The sequence below is a fragment of the Pelophylax lessonae genome, assembly GCF_965119305.1.
Source record: "Pelophylax lessonae genome assembly, chromosome: 5".
NCBI lineage: Eukaryota > Metazoa > Chordata > Amphibia > Anura > Ranidae > Pelophylax > Pelophylax lessonae.
In genome coordinates, this window is record NC_138772.1 from 197,853,406 (window position 1) to 197,873,229 (window position 19,824).

The window sequence follows — 19,824 nt, forward strand, 5'->3', positions numbered from 1 at the left end:
CCCCCCCCTACACCCCCTGAGCAAAGACTTTCACGCCCAACCGGGACCTTCCCCCTTCACTGACCTCACTAAGGACTAACCGAATCACACAGCTGCTAAATTACTCCGGACGCCCACAAGTTGTACTCATGCCTTTTCTCACTAGGCCCTTTTAGCTTACAACTACCACCTTGGTTCATTTTTGCTTGTTGTCATATTATTGCCTATCATCCTCTTTTGACCCCTCTGGATGGGAGAGGGGCCAAAGGTTGTAAAGTGTGGTCTTACTCGTTATGCAGTGGCATGCCCTGGTTCTTGTTTTATTTCTTTTTCCAATTCTTTAACCTCAGCCATTCTGTTATGAGGTTACCTTTGTTTGTTGTGTTTCCTGTATGGTTGTTTATTTATTTATTTTTTCCTCGAAAACCTAATAAAATATTTTTGGAAAAAAAAAAAAACTTTTGTCCCAGTTGTCAGAACTCGAGCCAGAACCAAACATTATAACCTTTAACAAAGACCCCCACCAGCTGACCTTGCAAACAAGGACAGCCTAACCCACAAGAGTGGCCATTTCGATGCCGGATTGCACACCTAAATTGAAAATATCCAGGCCAACGTCTGAGAGATGGACCCTGTCCTGTCTATACAGACCCGGGATGCCACCTTCTAGATCAACGTGCCTGTAAGACAAACCACCTAAGGATGGCATGTACTTCTCCAAGGCCCTATTAATCCACTTTCCAATTTTTTTTTTTGAAAGCCTCCTTCTGAGGAGAAAACCACCAGCAAAACCTCGGCACAATCTTTGAGAAAACTATGGTTGTACCTGGGGAGGATAAACGAAACTGCTGAGGGTCCATTTTAAACATAAAAGAAAGGTCAAGCGTCCGAACCTTACTCAGGTCATTGCCACCTAAGTGAACTACCAAAATAGAGGGTGTGGGCCACATTTTAAATAATTGGGACAAATGCCAGTACAGCTGACACCGATGCATACCTCTCACTTCCTTCCAATAGATAGTGAAGGCTTCCGGTGACAATGACAAATTACCACCTCTTTGATGCTGAACTGCTCGCTTTCTCGCCCAATAAAAATAGAGTCCTATTATCCAGACAAATAGCTGCATACCTGTAATTAGTTAAATAAAAAGGTTAGGACGTACATACAACTGAAAACATTTAGACTTCCATCTACCCAAATCCATAATACCCGAAAGGGGCATACCTGATCTGGAGGCCTCTGATGCTACGCCTGTATGAAATGAATTGGAAGAAAAGTGGCCAAGCCCCAGATGTGCAAGGTATTTCTTTCATACTGTGTCAAATTAGAATTTAGTCAAAGGGGACAAATTCAAATGAACCAAGAAGGGACCCGCACAATATGAATGTACAGCTGAAAATTGCCTCACCAAGCTCACTGGGCAGATAGAGAGGCTCGGCCTGGCAGCCAAAGACACCCAAGTGCCCCTTCCTAACTGGTCGGTCTTAGACCAGTGCAGATATATCCGAATAAAAGAATTACCAATAAAAACATGTTTGGATAGCGGAACTAGTTCAGATATCCTCAAGGCCCCAAAGTTTATCAATGCAAATGCTGTATGGAACAGCGGGGCCTCATAGGAAGAAAAACACACCACCAAAGTGGCAGCAGAAAATTTAGCTTGAAGTTCTAAAGAAATTGGTCGGCTATCATCAGGCGAAAACTTTGTCTTGCGATATCCCTTCAAGGCCTGCTTAATCGAGAAGAATCCTGAGCAGGAGGGGCAACCCAGGAGGCAAAGGAAACCCGGTCACTACCTTAGCCACATGACCATAAGAGTAACCAACTTGCATTAAAAATGTAAAAAAAAAAACACAAAAGTGCCTGCTCAGTCGGAGACACAGGAACAAAACCCTGGCCCACTGCAAAGGCGGCCCACTTCCTCCAAGCCGATGCATAATTAAAACCAAGTATAGGGAGCCGCTGAGTTCTGGATGGCCACCTGCACCAGCTTCAGATCAGGCCCCCCAGTCCCGTTTGGGCTTTGACAACCCACCTCGTCTGCCTCTGGGAGTAGTTGCCGAAACTTGGACATCTGGAAACAAAACAATGCGTCCGCAAGAATGTTAGAATAACCAGGGACATATTGTGCTTTAAGCCAGATATTGAACTTTAGGCAAAGACCAGATGTTGCAACAAATGAACAACAAACAAAGATTTAGAAGATAAGCAGTTTACCGCAAACCGAATGCCCTTATTGTTGGTACTCACCAAGATCCGCCGATCTGCAAATTCTGCACCCCAAAGCTCCAGTGCCACCACCACAGGGAAAAACTCCAAGAGCATAATATTCTTGGTCACCTTCTCCTGAGCCTAGGAATCGGGCCAAGCTCCACAGCACCAATGGGACCGCCCCATATAGCCGCAAAAACCCTGGATCCAGCTGCATCTGTGAATAACAAAAAATCCTGAGCGAGAATGAAGTCAGCCTGAAAAAAGGACCTGCCATTATACACCTCCAAAAAATTCACCCATACGAGCAAGTCCTCCTTTAGATCAGCAGTGAGGCGCAAATGAGAAAAGGGGGACTTATAATCCGCAGTCGACAGGTACACAGACCTGGAGAAAATGCGCCCCGCCGACATAACTTCACGCAAACGCCAAAAAGCCCAGCAAGAACTGCATCTCCTTCAGTAAAACCTTCCTCCAGCGAATAAAGGCCAGAATAAAAAAAAACAAAGCATCTCCAGCTTTACCTGAGGCAAACGGAATTCCAACGAGGTCATATCTATCAAGATACCAAAGAATTCCAATGAGGTGAATAGAAGGCACGTCTTCTCTGCCACCAAGGGAACACCAAAGTAATCCATTATCTTACAAAAAAGACACAGGATCTCAGAACACAATACCGAATTCGGGGGGCCGATGAACAAGTACCCAATGTAGAAAAGTGGAGAACATCTCAAAATAGGCGCATGACAAAGAACAGCCCATAGGCAGGCTTTTGTCAAAATAAAATTCCCATCAAAATAAAACACCAGGGAGTTGAGTGCCAGCGGAGAGATGGGCAAAAGTTTGAAGGCTGACTGGATATTGGTCTTAGCCAACAAGGCACCTGGGCCAAAGGCTCAGATTTTAACTACAGCTTCTTCAAAAGTAGCGTCACTGAACACAGAGACCCATCAATCTCGTCATTAAGACAGCTATCCCGAGGAAAGGAAAGGTGGTGGATCAGACTAAATGAGTTTCGCTCATTCTTGAGAACCACCCCTAAAGGATAAATATGAAATTACGAAATGGCGAGACCAGAAAAGGTCCCGCTACCTGGCCTTCGGCAATCTCCTTCCCAGTCTTCTCATGCACCACCTGCAAAAATTTATGTACCAATTTCAAGTTTTCTACCACCACGCACCCTATCTCCCGAAAAATAAAGTGAAGGAAAACCCTGAAGAAAGCCATTAAGAAGAAATTGGGCCTTCTCCTTGTTGGGATACCGCTCCAGCCAAGGGCGTATATTTTACAGCCTCACCAGCATGCAGGCTTTTTTGAAAAATATCATGCTATGCCGCAGAAGGCCTGCCAGCTTTCTTTAAACATTTAAGTAACGGATGGGCACCCCCGCAAAGAGAGTCCTCTTGTCGATACCTGCAGGCTGCATTCCACCGGCACTGCCACTCGTTAAATGCGAAGCAAAACCCCGCCTGTAAGTAGGAGCTGCGGGACGCGGCAGCAGGCTGCTTGCTCACAAACGGCTTCCGTAGCAAAATTAAATTGAGCCACAGCCCCACATCCTTCATCCCCCAACAGAGTGTGGGATGCACGACAGCTTTTGGCAGAAGGATTCGTCGCATGATTACCACCCCATGCCCCCAAAATTCCTATATGCCTCAAAGACATGATCCAGATGTTGAAAGAGGCCGCTACACAACTCCGGCTGCTTTTCCGCCATAATACCTGAAAAAATAGAATAAGCCTGCAACCAATTATAAAATGATCTAGGCACCGGCTTACGCCTATCCTCCTCCCTCCCCTCCTCCCCTTCTCCCCTTTCCTATCTGATCTAACTGAAAATTCCTTAACGGTAGGGAGGAGGGATAGCATATCTACAACTCCCCCCTCCAAATTTTCTCTTTTACAGTCAAGCTGAGGTAAAAACCCAGGGGGGAGACCTCACAGGGGAAAGCTTCCTTTAAGCAAGCCTCAGGAACACAGGGCCTGGCTGGCACAACTACATTAGAGAGGGCACTAGACTGGGAGGGAAGATTCCCAGGACAGACAGAAAAGCAAGAAGAAGGAATAACAGGATTAGTAGGAGCTGCGACAGAATTCAGAAAGCAGTTCAAGAGTGAACAAGAGCAGATAGAACCCTGCAAGGAGTCTCCCACAGCTGGAGGGTTTTGAGCAGCAGCAGGAGGGATGGCAGGCAACTGAGCATGTGCAGGAGGGACAGCAGGCAGCTGGGCATCCATGGGAAGCAATCTTGTTGGGCACCTAAAGGCAGAAAAGGGCTCCTATGCTGACGGCCTGTCCGCAACCATGGGCCGCTGTGGTTCTGTCCCCGCTAGTCATTCGGAAACAGGTAAGGCTCCAACTCCCATCACCTCCATCTCAATCCTGCCCCGCCTCCTGTGGGTGGTGACTGGGGGCGGTGTGTATGTCCACCTCTTCTTCCTAGCCCGACCGTCGCCACCCACAGGTCGCAAGTTCTCTTCCTGAGCTGCAGAAAGCCGGCGGCTCTCCGACCCCCTCGGCCCCACCTCTAGTAGCCGCTGCCGCTCCAGGGGCCAACTCCTCCACTGGCTTTCCTGCCGGGCAGGACCCATGACCTTCGTCCACTTCCAACAGCGATGCCTCAGCTTCCTTCACTGGCTCCCGGTGCAACACGACCATCTTCTTCAGCTAATGCCAGCCAGCAGCCCAGCCATTTCTCTCCACCTGCACTCTCCACACGCTCCAGGAACTGCTGGACAAGGGACTCCATACTGGCACATAGCTCCTTTTCCACACAAAGAGGCCAGCCCTTTTATAGCCTACCAGCAGACTTCTGGCAAAAATCCCTGGAATCTGATTGGCACAATCTGGATCCCTTATCCACACATTTTAAGGGGCCATTACACTACATACCCCTGAGAATAAATATAGTAATTAACCCTGCTAAATTATGCTAACCTAGAAGAGATGGGGTGACCACAATCCCAAGGAGATGGGCCCAAAGGTTTGTGCCCACCGTAGCCATTGTTTGGACACCTATTTATAGATTTGTACTATTTATGTGGGTACAAATTTATGTGAGGAATTTATTGCATTTATTAGTGTACACATTATACAGTATATACAGTGTAATGCATTTATTTAGTTTATCTTTGCACTGTTTACATTGCATGGATCTGGATATGGTGAGTCCACCAGATCTAACCCCCCCCCCCCCCCATGCATCTGTGTCGAAACAGATCACCTCTAATATGAATTGCTGCATAGAGACACTGGATGAAGCTGAGACAGATTTTTCATAGCCTCTGTAGTAAGAGGAAGTGATGTTATATTAAGTACTGGGTAGCAAGACTGGAAGCTCAGGAGATGATAATTTCCCCTCCTGGGCTTAGCATTGGGTCTCACCTGTCAGTGAAACCTGGCAGTTCCATTGTAAAGCTGCAGGGACCCGCAGGAGCTACTGAAACCAGCTGCTGTTTTAAATGGCTCTGAGTAAAGTCCACTTTAACCACTTGACCACCAGAAGGTTTTATCCCCTTCACGACCGGGGCATGTGTTGCTTTTCAGCACTGCACTATTTTAACTGGCAATTGCTTGGTAATGCACCACCGTACAACAATGAAATTATCATCTTTTTTTTTTTTTTAAACAAATAGAGCTTTGTTTTGGTGGTATTTAATCACCACTGGGTTTTTTTATTTTTCATTATATAAATGAAAAACTACTGAAAATTTTGAAAAAAAAAAACATGTTTTCTATTTTTTTATTATAAAACACATTTAATAAAATCAAATTTCTTCATAAATTTAGGTCAAAATATATTCTGCTACTTGTCTTTGGTAAAAATCCTTATAAATGTACATTAATTGGTTTGTGTGAAAGTTATGGCATCTAAAAACTATGGTGGATATACTGGAATTTACACAGTTATAAGCTCTATACTAGTAATATCGGTGATAAGCAACTTATAGTGTGACTGTAACAGCATGGTGGGCAATCTTGTGCTAACGCTGGCTGGGAGGGTCACTAACTGAATGATGCAGATGTCGCCAGTGACACAAATACAGTTATCTGTGATAATACTGTACACTGTATTAATAACACTAGCTGGAAAGGGGTTAACATCAAGGGGAAATCAAGAGGTTAACTGTGTGCTTAACAAGCGTAATGTGTGCTGCTTTTACTCACAGATCTGGTTGCTTTTTCTCCCTGAATGCAGAGTTGATTTCAGGGACAAGAAATAGTAAGATCGCTGTCTGTGTACAGAGTTCTGTGTGTTTGTAAACACAGAGCTCTGTGCTGTGATTGGCCACAGCCAATCAGCAGGTGCACAGCCATTTTCATAGCATGCGCCTCTGTAAACCAAGAAGGACACCCATACGGGTATGTCGCGGTGTCTGTTCCGCCCACATGTAGTAAATCTACTGTGAGAGGGCAGCAAGTGTTATGGGCTATACACACTATAAGATTTTCTGAAGACTTTTTCCTTTAGACTTACCAAAACCATATAATATGAGGTCAAACCTAAACACTTTCAATTTGTATGCAACCTGGCAGGCCCTTGTACTACATAGAAAAGGTAAATCTGAAGGAAATCTAACCACAAAAGTTGGATAGTGTGTATTCAGCTTTAAGCAAAATAAAATCTAAAGCAATGTTATTTTTTTCCGTTCAAACAAATCCATAAATCAAATGGAAGACATTATTAAAGTGTTGCAGAGCAGACTGATGCATATGGAGAGACCCTATTTACTTTGAAAATCCCCACTACTGTTGCCAAATAAGAAGTTGTGAAAAAAAAAATCAGTTTGGCGCTTTTTATTTAAAACTGCTATTAATTAAATGGGTTTTATTGACTAAAAAGATGCCACAAAAAAAACTGATGGTCCTCATCCTTTTACACTTTATCCAAAAATAATATTGGTTCTTCTTTGGATAATACATTGAATTTATTAATTTCTCACTTACTGTCTTTTCTAGATCAACCAGTGAAAGAACCAGAAGTGGCCATCTTAAAATCTAGAATTGAAGATGTGATAAGACAGGGATTTGCAATTTATATGTGTAGCCTGCAGAATTTCTTCCCTGGTGTGATCAGAGTGGTCTGGAATGAAGGTGACAGCGGGAAAGAGGCGGAGTCAGAACAAGATGTAATTGAACACAACCCAGAAAGCAACACATACTCACTGAACAGCTGGATAAAAGTGATGAACTCTGACCTGGGAAAGAAGTTTACATGCAAGTACAAACATGAAAAAAATGGTGATCGCTGGAAAATGAACATTGTATCAGGACATGAGTACCTTCAAGGTACGTACATCTACTTATTATAAATGTGTATCCCCAAAGTTCAAGATAATAGTTGGCTTTATAATAAAGTAACACTGGATTTAGAGGATACTTGAACCGAGAGAAATATGTCAGTTATCAAAATCGATCTTCTTTTAACCACTTCTGGACTGGAAGGATTTGCCCCTTTAAGCACTTGCCGACTGCCCACAGTAATATTACTAGGGCAGAGCGGCTCGGCTGCATCCAGTCACGTAGTACTGCGTTACTGGAGTGCATGTGGTTTCAGAGGCGGGCTGTGGGAGGAGAGGCGGCGATTGCTGCATTCCTCCCACGACCATCTGGGAAATGGAGAGAAGACGCGCCTGCTTATGTAAACAAAGCAGGCGGATCTTCTGTGAGACAGGCAGGGACAGATCAGCAGTTTCAGCTAAGCTGAAACTGCGATCTGTCTGTGCCTGTCACAGTTCCCCCCCCCCCCCACAGTTAGTAATATAGGCATACATTAACCCCTTTGATCACTCACAGGGTTAACCCCTTCCCTGCCAATGGCATTATTACTGTAGCAGTGCATATTTTTAGCACTGATTACTGTAGTAATGACACTGGTACCCCCAAAAGTGTCAAAAAAGTCAGTTCCGATGTGTCCGCCGCAATGTCGCAGTCCCGCTAAAAATCGCAGATCGCCGCCACTACCACTAAAAAAAAATAAAAATAAAAATGACATAAATGTTTCCCGTTAGTAGACACGATTTTTGCGCAAATACGCTTATTGCGATTTTTTACCAAAAATATGTAGCAGAAAACAAATTGGCCTAGATTGTTAAAAAATTTGGGGGGGGGGGGGATGTTATATAGCAAAATGTGAAAAATTTGGTTTTTTTTTTTCAGAATTGTCGCTCTTTTTTTGTTTATAGTGCAAAAAAATAAAACCCAGTGGGTGATGAAAGGGTTAAATGTAAGCCTAGGGGAGTGTATGGGGGCTGGGCTTTTTAAATTATCACAGAGACCTGTGATCCTATATAAAAGGATCACAGACGCGATGTGATCATTCCAGAGAGAAGTACGGTCAGCTGTGTTTACAACAGCTGACCGTCCTCTCTCAGCGGGGAACGATCGCAGGTGCCCGGCGGCAATCGGAGCCACTGGCCCCTTGCATTGGAATCCCCAAGTAGGGGTGGAGGCACACACGCTCGCCCCCTAGCTGCAGGCGCATGACCGACGTACAGCTACGTTGGTTCGCGCAAGAGTAGCTGCCTGCCGCATTAAATCTCGACGGGCGGTCCTTAAGTGGTTACAATCTTATTCCCCTGTCTGTCTCTGAGCAAAATATTTTGAGCTGCTGATCTGGAAAAAGCATGTACAGTGGGGATCGAAAGTTTGGGCACCCCAGGTAAAAATTTGTATTAATATGCATAAAGAAGCCAAGGAAAGATAGAAACATCTCCAAAAGGCATCAAATTACAGATTAGACATTCTTATAATATGTCAACAAAAGTTAGATTTTATTTCCATTATTGACACTTTCAAAATTACAGAAAACAAAAAATGGCGCCTGCAAAAGTTTGGGCACCATGCAGAATTTATAGCATGCAATGCCCCCTTTGCAAGGCTGAGACCTGCCAGTGTCATGGATTGTTCTCAATCATCGTCTGGGAAGACCAGGTGATGTCAATCTCAAACGTTTTAAATGCCCAGACTCATCTGACCTTGCCCCAACAATCAGCACCATGGGATCTTCTAAGCAGTTGTCTAGAAAACTGAAACTGAAAATAGTTGGCGCTCACAAAGCTGGAGAAGTCTATAAGAAGATAGCAAAGCGTTTTCAGATGTCAATATCCTCTGTTCGGAATGTAATTAAGAAATGGCAGTCATCAGGAACAGTGGAAGTTAAAGCAAGATGTGAAAGACCAAGAAAAATATCAGACAGAACGGCTCGCAGGATTGTGAGAAAAACAATTCAAAACCCACGTTTGACTGCACGATCCCTCCAGAAAGATCTGGCAGACACTGGAGTTGTGGTACACTATTCCACTATAAAGAGATACTTGTACAAATATGGTCTTCATGGAAAAGTCATCAGAAGAAAACCTCTTCTACGTCCTCACCACAAAAATCAGCGTTTGAACTCTGCAAATGAACATATAGACAAGCCTGAAGCATTTTGGAAACAAGTTCTGTGGACCGATGAGGTTAAAATTGAACTTTTTGGCCGGAATGAGCAAAGGTACGTTTGGAGAAGAAGGGGCACAGAATTTAATGAAAAGAACCTCTGTCCAACCGTTAAGCATAGGGGTGGATCAATCATGCTTTGGGGTTGTATTGCAGCCAGTGGCACAGGGAACATCTCACGAGTAGGGATGATCGAACGGTTCGGGTCGACCATCGGTTCGGCCCGAACATTGGGTGTTCGAGGTTCGGCCGAATTTAGAACTTTTTGCCCAAAAAGTTCAGAATTCGGCAACCAGAACCGCCCAAAATGCAATGCTTCAGGAAATGGGCTTTAAAAGCCCGTGATTGGACCAGAACCATTAGCAAAAGCCAATTGAGGGGGCAGGAGAATGCTAGGAATGTGATTGGAGTGACTAGGGGGTCCCTAGACCAATCATTAGTGAATACGCCCCCCAGTATATAAGATCGCCCCCGCCATATTCCTAGCATTGTTATACTGGACATGGAAGAGAGTGGAAGCAGTTCTGTTAATTTTACTTTAAAAGTGTCATTTAGCATTTATTAGTGTGAGGAAAGGGATATCTAGTGTAGTTAGAGTGCTCCTTTACACTTAAGTTAGCTTCAAAAATTTAGTTTCTGTAGGGAAAGTGTGAAGTGCCAGGGTGACCGTAATGTAGTGTAGGGTTAACTGGCAGTGACTGCCATGGCAGGGTGACCAAACCCTTCCATGTCAGGGTGACCGCAATAGAGAAATGATCATTTCTCTGAATTGCTTCGGAACTGGAATATGGCTTCTCACCAGCCAAGCATTTTTTATGCTGCAGGGGCTGCCAATGCCAGTGCTTTTTTGAGGACATGTTTGATGTCAGACATGACATCTGAACATGTGTATAGGGGGTATATATACACATATATGTCTGAATATATACCCCTAGACATATATAGGTGTGATAGTAGCAGAAATAAATGCTTGCGCTAATGAAATCATTTACAGTAATATATTTCTGCTACTATCACACCTATATATGTCTAGGGGTATATATTCAGACATATATGTGTATATATACCCCCTATAGACATGTTCAGATGTTTTGCCTGCCTCAAAAGAACCCAAAAAAATGCCAAAAAAACGCTAGCGTCAAAAAAAAAATGCCCAGGTGTGTTTTTGCTGGCATTTTTTGGGGGGTTTTGGAGGCAGGCAAAACATCTGAACTTGTGTATAGTGGTGTATATACACACATCCATATATTTATATACACACCTAGACATATATAGGTGTGATAGTAGCTGTCACGTACCTTGTAGCAGAGCCTGACGTGCAGAGGGAGACCTCTCGTACAGCCCTGGCTCAGGCACCACTGGAGTTGCAACAGTGGATGCAAGAGCGCAGTGAGGTAAGAGTGCCTGCACTGGTCTTCTGTTGGCAGTTGAGAAGAGTAGCTGATAAGTCACTGAACGCGGCTGGATTGCTGAGCAGCAGGAAGAAGCAGGTAAAGAGGTGCGGATGAACAGCGGATGCACAGCGGATGCAGGACATCGTCTCCAGGCACTGGAAGGAGCTGGATGGGCAAAGACTGGAGCAGGGTCAGACAAGCCGGTTTCAGACACAGGTAATCAGATACAGTTCAAACAGCAGGCAGAGAGTAGTCGGTGTACAGGCAGGGGTTGGCAGCAGGATATCAGGCAGGAAGCAGGTATAGCAGAGTCAAAGCAAGCCGGGGTCAGGACTGGAGATAGCAACGAAGTCAGACAAGCCAGGTCAATACAGGAATCAATACAAGCACAGGAACAGACTCAAAGTAAAGCTGCAGATCAGACAGCAATGACACAGTGCTTCTGAGGTGTTTAAATAGGGCAGCCTGTTACCAATCATTGCAATTAGTCTGCACTAAGTTAACCCTTAAGTGGCAGACCCATGACATTGCCCCCTCCCGACGGGCAGCCTCCGGATGCCTAGCTGGTTTTCTTTTTCTGGATGGGCACGGAAAAAGGCACGAACTAGCTCTCTGGCATGGACATTACATTCTGGTTCCCAAGAGTTCTCCTCAGGACCATAACCTCTCCATTTAATTAGATACTGCAATTGGTTCCTCCTCCTTCTGCAGTCTAAGGCAGGCCATAGACGATTCGAATTTCGTACGATTTATCGTTCGATAAACGAAAGCGGCACTCGTGCACATCATCGAGTGTACCATCAATGTGAGCCGAAAATCGTACGACAAAACACTATTTTTTGTGCCTTTTAACCACATCTCTACCGGACACACTCCCTACTGTTCTGTGTTTTGTTAGGCAAAATCATACAACTCCCCCACTAATGATACGAAATTCGGCCGATTTTCGCAAAAAAACCCAACATGTTGGATATGTGAATTTTTGCTGTCGTACGAAAATCGAACGTTTTACATACCACACTAACGATACGAAAATCGTTTGATAACACTGCCATTTACGATTTTCGAACGAAATTCGAATCGTCTATGGCCTGCCTAACACTGCTTCCACCTCATATTCCTCTTCTCCATCAACCAACACTGGTTCAGGTGGGCCCGCCCCCCTATTAGGAAAAGGATCTGGTGTTGCAGGTTTCAGAAGTGACACATGAAATACAGGGTGAATTTTAAACGAGTCAGGTAAGGATAGTTCATACGATACCTCGTTCAATTTCCTCTTCACCGGGAACGGACCAATAAACTTGGGTGCAAGTTTCTTCGAAGGACATGCCAGTCTGAGGTTTGCTGTAGATAGCCATGCTTGATCGCCCAACTGAAGACTTAGTTCCCCTCTTCTTTTCTTGTCAAATGCTCTCTTGTTGTCTGCCTGGGCTTTTGTTACTGCTTCTTGTAGTACTTGGTTATTGCGTTTGAGGAAGTCCACTGTGCTCTGGACAGCTGGAACTGTAGATTCTGTAATAAAATCGGGCAAAAAAGACAAGTGAAAACCATAATTGGCATAGAATGGTGATTGTCTGTAGCTGAGTGACTGGCATTATTATAAGCAAATTCTGCTAATGGTAATAAAGACACCCAGTCGTCTTGAACGAAGGAAGTGAAACATCGAATGTACTGTTCGAGTGTCTGGTTAGTCCTTTCTGTTTGCCCATTATTTTGAGGGTGATAAGCTGAGGAAAGAGATAATTCAATCTTCAGTACCCCACATAAGGCCCTCCAGAAACGTGATGTGAACTGCACACCTCGATCAGACACGATGTTTGCAGGGATTCCATGCAACCTAACAATCTCTTTAATAAATACTTGGGCTGTTTCCAAGGCAGATGGTGTATTTTTTAAGGGCAGAAAATGGGCCATCTTAGATAACCGATCGACCACTACAAAGATTGCTGTGCAACCTTCAGAAGGTGGAAGTTCTACTACAAAATCCATAGAGATCATTTTCCAAGGGCTGTCAGGGACAGGCAAAGGCTTGAGTAAACCCCAAGCCCTGCTTCTTGCAGTCTTGTTTCGGATACAGACAGCACATGAGCTCACGTATCTCTTGCAGAACCCTTCCAGATCTGGCCACCAGAAGGTACGTCGTACCAAATCGAGAGTCTTATGGATGCCGAAATGGCCTGCCAATGGGTGATCGTGAAGTAGCTTTAAAACATTCACCCGTAAATTTTCTGGCACAAAAATCCGGTCTTCCTGCCACAACAACCCTTCCTTAGACGACAAAGTGTTTCCGGCAGGGCCAGAGATGCCCACGGAGGCCAGTTTTATCTGTGAGAGTAGGGCAGACTGTATCATCAGGAAGTTACCTTCGGGTAAGATGGTATCTGGGGTTACTGATTCCTTGGGGTCATCATACATGCGGGATAAAGCATCTGGCTTAATATTTTTTGATCCTGGTCGGTAGGTTATATGGAAAGAAAACCTAGAAAAGAACAATGCCCATCAAGCTTGACGAGGCTTTAGACGCTTGGCAGACCTCAAGTACTCCAAATTTTTGTGATCCGTGTATATTAATATGGGATGTGCTGCGCCTTCCAACAGGTACCTCCATTCCTCCAAAGCTGTTTTGATGGCTAGTAGTTCTCGATCCCCTACATCATAGTTCTTTTCTGCTGGGGAGAGTTTGCGTGAAAAGAAGGCTACAGGATGCATTAAATCTTTAAGACCCTGACGTTGTGAAACAACTGCCCCTACTGCTGTTTCAGAGGCATCCACTTCAAGTATGTAGGGAAGCAATGGATCAGGGTGGCTGAGAATAGGGGCTGAAGTGAATAATTTCTTTAAAGTTTCGAAGGCGTCTTGAGCCTCTGGGCTCCAGCAGAACCGCAGGTTTTGTTTGGTCAGTTGCGTGATTGGGGTAATGATAGCAGAGAAGCCTTTAATGAATCTCCGGTAAAAGTTTGCAAACCCCACAAAACATTGTATCCCCTTCTTATCTGTAGGTGCAGGCCAGTCCAATATAGCAGAAACCTTTTGGGGGTCCATCTTAATTCCTGCTGCGGAAATCACCAACCCCAAGAACTGGATGCTCTGCTGCTCAAATTCACATTTCTCGGGTTTAGCATACAGTCCATGTTGGCGAAGCCGGCCCAAAACGTGGTTGACATGTCTTCGGTGCAGGTCAAGGGACGTAGAAAAAATCAAGATGTCATCTAAGTACACGACTACAAAGATATCCAGAAAGTCTCTGAACACATCATTTATAAGATGCTGGAAGGTGGCAGGGGCATTGCACAAGCCGAAGGGCATGACCAGATATTCAAAGTGGCCGAATCTGGTACGAAAGGCTGTCTTCCACTCATCTCCTTCGCGGATACGGACCAAGTTATAGGCCCCTCGCAAGTCCTACTTGGTAAAAATGGTCGCGGACCTTAATCTCTGGAATAATTCAGGCATGAGGGGAAGGGGATAGCGGTTTTTAACCGTGATTTTATTTAATTCCCGGTAATCCACACATGGTCGCAGAGACTGATCTTTCTTAGTAACAAAGAAAATTCCCGCCCCTGCAGGAGAAGTAGATGGGCGGATGAATCCCTTCTTTAGATTTTCATCAACATATTCCTTTAAGGCCTCTTGCTCACGTTCAGAGAGTGGAAATATTCGCCCAAAGGGGATCTCTGCCCCGGGAAATAGTTCAATCGGGCAGTCATATGGTCGATGTGGAGGGAGAGTGTCAGCCCCCTTTTTGCTGAAAACATCAACAAACCCATGATAGGCCTCAGGCACCAACTGGTGTATTTCGGAATCAGGGTCCGTGCATAACAGAGTCAATGAGGCATCAGGGAATTCAGAAAAGCAGTGTTTTTGACAGTATCGTGATTGGAAACTGACCTCTCCGGAACTCCAATCAATCTGAGGGTTATGGGCTTGAAGCCAAGGTAGGCCCAAGATGATGGGAAATAATGGAGAAGAGATGGCATCCAGGCTCAATAACTCCTTATGTTTAGTAGGTGTAATCACGGGTAACGGAGGTGTTTCCTGAGTAACTTGTCCTGATCTAATACATGAGCCATCTGCCAGGTAGACAGAAAGTCCTTGAGTCTTAGGTCACAAAGGAATTTGCTGCTGAGTGGCAAAATTTAAGTCAATGAAACAACTGCATGCTCCAGAGTCAATAATGGCGTTAACTGAGATAGTTCCTTTTGGAAGCTGGAACGAGAGTGGGAGAGCTAGGTGAGTAGCATTAGCAGATAAAGTTGATAGGTTAGCAGGGAAGACAGATGGACACTTACGCATCTTAATAGGACAGGTCCTCACATAGTGGCCGGCTTCTCCACAGTAAAGACATAGGTTGCCTAGTCGGCGGCGTTGTCGCTCTTCAGGAGACAATGCAGGACGCATTCAGTGGCGGTTCTTCATTAAATTGCTCCCCGGGCGAGACTCCCTCCCCGCGCCCCCCCCCAAAAAGTAAACCTGACCTGACTTGAAAGGTTTCCAAGACCGAACGCATACTCACGTGCAAGAACATTTTAGATTGTGCTCAAGTGCCTATGTTAACAACATTCAAACTGATCCCTGTGTCCTGTAGACACCCTAGGCCCAGCCTTTAAACTGATCCCTGTGTCCTGTAGACACCCTAGCCCCAGCCTTCAAACTGATGTGCCTGTGCCCTGAAGACATCCTAGGCCCAACCTTAATGCTGATCCCGGTGCCCTGTACACATCCTAGGCCAAGCATCTAAACTGATTCCTGTGCCCTGTAGATATCCTAGACCAAACCTTCAAGCTGATCCCTGTGCCCTGTACACATCCTAGTCCCACTCCCAGCCTTTAAATTGATCCCTGTTTTCCAGTAGAAATTCTAGGCCCAGAATGTACATGGCATTTATTTCCAGATCAAGTTCAAGTCCCATTCCCTCCTGATGTTTTACCACCATTTTTCATTCACATGTCAAATGGCAAATATTTTACTGTCCACATCATTTCTGGCATTTGCAGCAAAGCGACAAGACTTAATCTTGAGTTCAGCAGCAGTTAAGGCTCTGTGTACAATCCCTGTCTGGAATCTAAGGCAGGTAGTTTCAGCCCTTTTGTTACTTTAGAAATTTTTTAGCTGGGTTAGGTGCCCTTTACTTTAACGGTTACACTTACAGTAAAGCCTCACTTACAAAAACATAAATAAGGATATAAAGCAATTTGCTTTAATATTTTATGGTAACAAGAAGAATATATACTTTTCATGATAGATAAAGACTTCTGAAAGGGGTTCTGTTCTCAGTCAGTTTCTAGCAGTATGACAAATGATTCCGAGTCTGACCTACCCTGCTGCTGTGCTGTGCAGCCTGCACAGTGCAGGTGCGAACATAGAGGAGAGAGCGAGACACGAGAGCAACTTACCTGCAAGTATGTAGTGACTACAGACAGTACAGTGTACAGTACACTACCCTCCTCGGCTCCTCCTCCTCACTTTCCGCGCCACCGCCGCTGCTGTGTGTGCAGTGTGTAGTACTAGTAGTACACACATGTACAGTACTCCTTAGCTCCTCCTCCTCGCCTTCCCCCCCGCTAGTTCTGGGCGCGCCGCCGCCGCTGCTGTGTCACTGTGTGTGTAGTGTGTACACTCTCCTCGGCTCCAGGCTCCTCCTCGCTTCCCCCCCGCTAGTTCTGAGCGCGCCGCCGCCGCTGCTGTGTCACTGTGTGTGTAGTGTGTACACTCTCCTCGGCTCCAGGCTCCTCCTCGCCTCCCCCTCCCACTAGTTCTGAGCGCGGCTGCATTATGCACAATCCCCGCTCCAGGCAAACTCCAGCCACCGGCTCCTTCAGCAGCAGGGGTGCCCCGGCCGCCCGCAGCAAAGATGATTTTATTTTTCTCCCCCACCACCAGGTTCGTGCCACTGCCGAGTGCCGCCCCCCCACGTGACGCCGCCCCGGGCGGCTGCCCTGTTCGCCCGTGCCCAAAACCGCCACTGGACGCATTAACCCGAGTTGCATGGGTTCAGGGACATCTGATGCAGGGTTAATAGAACTTGAACTGGCTGGAGCTGAATTTGTAAACATAGGATGAGCAGGAACTGGAGCTCTAGGCATCATCCATGTAGGACGAAACTGCGGGGAAGATCTTTCTGACCGACGCTCACGGAGCCGACGGTCAATCTGGATAGCCAGGGTGATAAGGCCCTCCAAGGTATTAGGTACTCCAACCCGGGCTAACTCATCTTTAAGACCTTCCGACAATCCAAGGCGGAACTGGTGTCGCAGAGCTGCGTCATTCCATTGTGTATCCGCACTCCAGCGTCTGAAGTCCGTGACATAGTCCTCAGCCGCTCTGCGGCCTTGCTGGAGCGCATGGAGAGCAGCCTCCGCCGTGACAGTTCGTTGGGGGTCATTGTACAGCTGGGCCATTGCGTCAAAGAAAGAGGACATAGCATGAATCTGAGCACTATTTTCCTCGAGCAGACGGTGGGCCCAGGTTTGGGGTTCCCCTTGAAGTAAGGAGATAATGAATCCTACTTTAGTAGATTCCAGAGAGAAAGTCCGGGGTTGCAGGGCAAAGAATAACTGGCATGCGTTGCGAAATGCCCTGAATTTGCTTCGATCCCCCGAGAACCTTTCAGGTGTAGGAACCCTGGGTTCAGGTGGTAGCATCATCACAGTGGGTGCTGTAGTAGTCAGCGTTGGTGCAGCAGCAGGAGAGGGAGCTGTGATAGGTCCTGCAGAGGTGGCTAAAGACTGCACACATTCATACAGCTGGACGTAGCCTTCCTGCAGGGACTTGACGGCTTGGTTGAGGGCTGTGAGATGTTGACAGATCTCATCCATTGCAGAGGTCCCTCTTGCAGGCTCAGACATGGCTGTCTGATACTGTCACGTACCTTGTAGCAGAGCCTGACGTGCAGAGGGAGACCTCTCGTACAGCCCTGGCTCAGGCACCACTGGAGTTGCAACAGTGGATGCAAGAGCGCAGTGAGGTAAGAGTGCCTGCGCAGGTCTTCTGTTGGCAGTTGAGAAGAGTAGCTGATAAGTCACTGAACGCAGCTGGATTGCTGAGCAGCAGGAAGAAGCAGGTAAAGAGGTGCGGATGCACAGCGGATGCAGGACAGCGTCTCCAGGCACTGGAAGGAGCTGGATGGGCAAAGACTGGAGCAGGGTCAGACAAGCCGGTTTCAGACACAGGTAATCAGATACAGTTCAAGCAGCAGGCAGAGAGTAGTCGGTGTACAGGCAGGGGTTGGCAGCAGGATATCAGGCAGGAAGCAGGTATAGCAGAGTCAAAGCAAGCCGGGGTCAGGACTGGAGATAGCAACGAAGTCAGACAAGCCAGGTCAATACAGGAATCAATACAAGCACAGGAACAGACTGAAAGTAAAGCTGCAGATCAGACAGCAATGACACAGTGCTTCTGAGGTGTTTAAATAGGGCAGCCTGTTACCAATCATTGCAATTAGTCTGCACTAAGTTAACCCTTAAGTGGCAGACCCATGACAGTAGCAGAAATATATGCTTGCCAACCATAAAAAAAAAGATTGTTTGTATTAGAAAACTTTCAGGACAGGTAGTTGGCTTCGCTGCTGTAACACCTTGCCGGTTTAATAGAAGGCATTTTTTGGGTTCTTTGCAGTCATAAAAAACATCTGAACTTGTGTATAGTGGTACTGTGCACAAGTTCAGGTGTTTTGCCTGCCTCCAAAACCCCCCAAAAAATGCCAGCAAAAACACACCTGGGCATTTTTTTTTTTTTGACGCTAGCGTTTTTTTGGCATTTTTTTTGGGGTTCTTTTGAGGCAGGCAAAACATCTGAACTTGTGTATAGTGGTATATATACACACATACATATATTTATATACACACCTAGACATATATAGGTGTGATAGTAGCAGAAATATATTACTGTAAATGATTTCATTAGCGCAAGCATATATTTCTGCTACTATCACACCTATATATGTCTAGGTGTGTATATAAATATATGGATGTGTGTATATACACCACTATACACAAGTTCAGATGTTTTGCCTGCCTCAAAAGAACCCCAAAAAATGCCAAAAAAACGCTAGCGTCAAAAAAAAAAAAATGCCCAGGTGTGTTTTTGCTGGCATTTTTTGGGGGGTTTTGGAGGCAGGCAAAACATCTGAACTTGTGCACAGTACCACTATACACAAGTTCAGATGTTTTTTCTGACTGCAAAGAACCCAAAAAAATGCCTTCTATTAAACCGGCAAGGTGTTACAGCAGTGAAGCCAACTACCTGTCCTGAAAGTTTTGTAATAAAAACTATGTTTTTTTTATGGTTCTGGACATGCTACAGAGCTTAAACTTCACATGTACACTTTTTAGACCCCCCCAGATACGAAATCCAAAGTAAAAATCAAAAAATCTCTTTTTTTTTTTTTCAATAATTGGCTTTTTTATCAAAAATGACAATTTTTAAGAACTTTTTTTTGTGATTTTGTGTCTGGGGGGGTCTAAAAGGTGTACCTGTGAAGTTTCAGCACTGTTGCATGTCCAGAACCATAAAAAAAAAATCATATAGGTGTTAAAGTTAAAGGAGGGTCCCGACCCACATCCCTGTTCTACTGAAAAATTATCTTTTTTTTTTCATGGTTCTGGACATGCTACAGAGCTGAAAGTTCACATGCACACCTTTTAGACCCCCCAGATACTAAATCTCTCTTTTTTTTTTTTTTTTTTAATTTTTTCAATAATTGGCTTTTTTATCAAAAATGACAATTTTTAAGAACTTTTTTTTGTGTGATTAATAGTTAATGGGGCATGACCCAGAACCCTGGGCACTTTTTAGGGGCGT

General features: G+C 45.3%; 1 gene segment (V, D, J or C); it reads left to right on the plus strand.

Moving 5' to 3' along the window:
* The window catches only part of LOC309555507 (Ig heavy chain C region, secreted form-like), a 119,559-nt gene that overhangs the window by 14,239 nt on the left and 85,496 nt on the right, over window positions 1-19,824 (plus strand). The window contains exon 3 of the C gene segment in view: window positions 7,151-7,480.